The sequence below is a fragment of the Mercurialis annua genome (genome assembly GCF_937616625.2).
Source record: "Mercurialis annua linkage group LG4 unlocalized genomic scaffold, ddMerAnnu1.2 SUPER_6_unloc_2, whole genome shotgun sequence".
Classification (NCBI taxonomy): domain Eukaryota; kingdom Viridiplantae; phylum Streptophyta; class Magnoliopsida; order Malpighiales; family Euphorbiaceae; genus Mercurialis; species Mercurialis annua.
The window spans coordinates 100,001-105,000 of record NW_026605949.1 but is presented as its reverse complement, the minus strand read 5'-3'; positions in this window follow the sequence as shown (position 1 = coordinate 105,000).

The following is a 5,000-nucleotide window of genomic DNA, read 5'->3' as shown; positions in this document are numbered from 1 at the left end:
ACTTAGTGCAAGACATATACATTTTTACACAGAGCAGAGGTTCATTCGGCTGGGAAGCAAAACCAGCAGAGGTTCATACGGCTGGGGAATGTATGCAAGGCATGCCAAGGCATGCCGAAGGGCTGCTGAAGCCCAGCCGAGAGGCTGCCGAAGGGCTGCCGAAGCCCTGCCGAAGGGCTGCCGAAGCCCTGCCGAAGCCCTGCCGATGCCCTGCCGAAGCCCTGCCGATGCCCAAGGGCTGCCCATCTGCGCTGCCGAAGGGCTGCCGAAGCCCTGCCGAAGCCCAGCCGAAGGGCTGCCGAAGGGCTGCCCATGCGCTGCCCATGCGCTGCCGAAGGGCTGCCGAAGCCCTGCCGAAGCCCAGCCGAAGGGCTGCCGAAGGGCTGCCCATGCGCTGCCCATGCGCTGCCGAAGGGCTGCCGAAGCCCTGCCGAAGGGCTGCCGAAGGGCTGCCGAAGGGCTGCCGATGCCCAAGGGCTGCCCATGCGCTGCCGAAGGGCTGCCGAAGCCCTGCCGAAGGGCTGCCGAAGGGCTGCCGAAAGGCTGCCGAAGCCCTGCCGATGCCCAAGGCCTGCCGAAGGGCTGCCGAAGGGCTGCCGAAGGGCTGCCGAAGCCCTGCCGAAGGGCTGCCGAAGCCCTGCCGAAGGGCTGCCGAAAGGCTGCCGAAGCCCTGCCGATGCCCAAGGGCTGCCGAAGCCCTGCCGATGCCCAAGGGCTGCCGAAGGGCTGCCGAAGGGCTGCCGAAGGGCTGCCCATGCGCTGCCGAAGGGCTGCCGAAGGGCTGCCCATGCGCTGCCGAAGGGCTGCCGGTGCGCTGCCGATGCGCTGCCGAAAGGCTGCCGAAGCCCAGCCGAAAGGCTGCCGATGCCCAAGGGCCGCCGCTGGGCTGGCGAAGGCCTGCCGACCGGCTGCCGAAGGTCCTTCCGATGGACATTGTCACGGGCTTGGATTTTCTAACCAAAGATCCGTGCGGCACTAGTGAACTTTTCTCGAACAAGTTACTAGTCAGCCTCTCTCGAAGTGTTTAAAGACACTTAAGTGGAAGTAAAGATCGTAAGATGGCTAGAACGTATGAAAGCTTGTATTACTTTATGAAAGCTTGATTACACAACTCTTGGATACTTTACAAATGAGAGAGTGAGGTTATATATACTCCTCCACCTCCTCAATGAACGGCTAAGATCTACTTGATCTAATGGTCCATATTCTACATCTAGAATATTCTATACAATTCTATACAAAGATAGAACTAAGTATGCACATCTACACAAGTCTAGAGAGTTCTAGCAAACTCTTAGACTTAAGGAGGGAATTCTAAGGAATTCCATAAGAGACTTGGGGAATGCTTTCTAGATTATTCCGGAGAGTCTTGTGAAGAGACTTACGAAGAGAATTCAAGAGAATTCTAGAGAACTCCGGAATATAACCTCGTTTCGGTGCGAGGATTTTCACGGTCCGTAACATTCTCCCCCACTCAATCGGCGGACGTCCTCGTCGCATCCTCCTTGTATGCTTCGATTAGTCCCTTGCTATTCCACAAGTTGAGTTCGTGCTCCCAACTTGCCTCGCTCTCGGGTGCCCCCTTCCACTTCACAAAATACTCAACATAGCTCGGATGGGTGCCCCGCCTTGGTATGACGCGATGCGCCAAAATCTCTTCGACATCACGCTCGGGTAATGTCGTGATGGCCGTCGGTGCTCTCTTTGATTCGCCTCTACTCGGATCGTCCTTGTCCGCATTGTAAGGCTTTAGTAAGCTCACATGGAACACCGGGTGCATCTCTAAGTGTGAAGGTAGCGTCAAGCGATATGCTACTTTACCAATCCTCTTCTCGATAGGAAATGGTCCCTCGTAGCGCCTTACTAGCCCCTTATGTATCTTCGCAAACCTTCGTGTTTGGTGAGAAAGGAGTTTCACCATCACAAGGTCTCCTTCCTCGAACTCCAAGTGCCTCCTTTTTGCATCGGCCCATTTCTTCATCTTCTTCGCGGCCTTTGCAAGATGTGCTCGTGCCATATCCGAACTCTCATGCCATCCCTTGGCAAACTTGAATGCGGTAGGACTTGGCCCCTTATATCCCACGGCAAGAGTGTGTGGGGTCATCGGTTGTTGCCCCGTAGCAATCTCGAATGGACTAGACCCCGTCGACTCACTCTTTTGCAAGTTGTACGAGAATTGAGCAATATCGAGCAACTTTGCCCAATCTCCTTGGTTAGCACTCACATAATGCCTCAAGTATAACTCCAACAACGCGTTCACCCCGTTCGGTTTGTCCATCGGTTTGGGGATGAAAGCTTGTGGAGAAGTTGAGCTCGGACCCAAGAATCTTGAACAACTCCATCCAAAATCTTCCGGTGAAGCGGGTGTCTCGATCGCTCACTATGGTCTTCGGTATACCCCAATATTTCACCACATGCTTGAAAAATAGGCGTGCGGCATCCTCGGCGTTGAACTTCGTTGGCGCGGGGATGAACACTCCATATTTGCTAAACCGGTCTACCACCACCATGATGTTGCTACATCCTTCGGATTTTGGTAGGCAAGTGATGAAGTCCATGGAGATACTTTCCCATGGTTTCTCCGGAATGGGTAACGGCTCAAGTAGTCCCGCGGGTTGTTGTTGGTCGACCTTGTCTTGTTGGCACACTAGACAAGTCTTCACGTATAGCTCCACATCTTCCCGCATTTGAGGCCAATAGTATGCACGCTCCACAAGTGCCAACGTGCGATGTATGCCGGGGTGTCCCGCCCACATTGAGTCATGGCACTCCTTAATGATTTCCTTCCTCAAGCCTTGCCACTTCGGCACGTACACACGATCTCCCTTGGTGGTAAGCACTCCGTCCCTTAGCCAAAATTGGCGAGTCTTCCCTTGACTCGCTAACTCCATCAACCTCTTGGCTTGCGGATCGTGCTCTAGTCCCTCCTTGACTCGATCCACCAATGGAAAGTTTGGACTTGTGATGGCCGCTAGCTCCGCTTTTCTACTAAGTGCGTCGGCCACAAGATTCGCCTTGCCCGGTTTGTACTCCATCACAAAGTCGAACTCCGCTAAGAAAGCTTGCCACCTTATTTGCTTCGGCGACAACTTCTTTTGCTTGAGGAAGTAGCTTGTTGCAACGTTGTCCGTCTTCACCACGAACTTCGAACCCAACAAGTAATGTCTCCAAGTACGCAAGCAATGTACCACCGCGGTCATCTCCTTCTCTTGGACCGTGTAGCGGCGCTCCGCATCATTCAACTTGCGACTCTCGTAGGCAACCGGATGCCCTTCTTGCATCAATACACCACCAAGTGCAAAGTCGGATGCGTCGGTGTGTATTTCGAATGGCTTCGTGTGATTTGGAAGGACTAACACCGGTTCTTCCATCACCGCTCTCTTTAGCGTCTCGAATGCGCCTTGGCACTTCTCGTCCCAACTCCATGCCTTGTTCTTCTTTAAAAGATCGGTAAGCGGTGAAGCGATTGCGGAGTAACCCTTTATGAACTTTCGGTAGTAGTTGACGAGGCCAAGGAAAGAACGCAACTCCGGAACCTTCCTTGGTGGCTTCCACTCATCAATAGCTTGCACCTTGGACTTGTCCATTCTTAGCTTGCCTCCACCAACAATGCGCCCCAAGAACATGACCTCCTTTTGCGCGAAGTCGCACTTCTCCTTCTTCACGTACAACTCGTTTTCCCTTAGCACTTGGAAAACTTGTCGTAAGTGGTCAACATGCTCCTCCAACGTGTTGCTATAGACAACAATATCGTCCAAGTATACGACGACAAACTTGTCCAAGAACGGTTGGAATACTCGATTCATGAGGGTGCAAAATGTGGCGGGAGCGTTTGTTAGTCCAAAAGGCATAACCAAAAACTCGTAGGAGCCATACCTCGTAACGCATGTGGTCTTCGGCGCATCTCCGTCCGCAATCCTTACTTGCCAATACCCCGATCTCAAATCAAGCTTGGAAAACCACCTCGCATCTCCAAGTTGATCAAATAAATCGGCAATCAATGGGATGGGGTATTTGTTCTTCACCGTGATCTTGTTAAGTGCACGGTAGTCTATGCACATTCGAAGCGACCCATCGTGCTTCTTTTGGAAAAGCACGGGCGCACCATATGGAGCCTTCGAAGGTTGGATATATCCCGCATCCAACAACTCCTTAAGTTGCCTCCGCAACTCTTCTAACTCGGGGGGCGCCATGCGGTAAGGCACTGTCGCAGGCGGGGTGGCACCTTGCACCAATTCGATCTTGTGGTCCACCTCTCTCTTTGGCGGGAGTTTCTTCGGCAACTCCGGGGGCATCACGTCCTTGAACTCCTCGAGGACACGCAAGACTTTCATGGGTTGCTCCTTCGCTAGCGGTTCCGCTCTTTCTTCCTTAAGCGTAGCTAGGAAAGTCGGTTGGGCCTTCTTCACTCCCTTGGAGAGTTGCATGGCCGAGAGTTGCTTCGCCTTAAGGCTTGTTTCTCTCGCTAGAGGAACCATGCACGTATTTCCTTCCTCCAAAATACACATGGTGTTGGCGAAAGGAATCGGCACGGCTTTGACGTGATCCATGAACTCGATGCCAAGCACAATAGGATAATCGTCCATAGGAACAACTGAAAAATCAATAAGGCCCGACCACTCACCTAGGCAAACTTTCACGCCTCGAGCAACTCCATATATCGATTTTGGCTCCGAGTTGACCGCCTTAAGCCATCCTCCCTCTCCGCTATAGGTGATGCCCAATTTCTTCGCTTCTTCTACTTGAAGAAAGTTGTTCGACGCCCCGGTATCCACCAACGCTTTCACAAGTTGTCCACCGATTTTGGCCTCCACGAACAAACGACCCTTCTTCTCGGTCTTGGGCACTTCCACTTTAGCCTTGATGGCGTTAAGGATTTGCAATGACCCCATCTTGGTCTCCTCTCGTTGCCGCTCCTCGTCTTCTTCCACTAAGGCCGAGAGCTTCGCTTTCTTCGGGCAGTCTCTTGCTTTGTGTGGTCCATCGCAAAAGAAGCATTT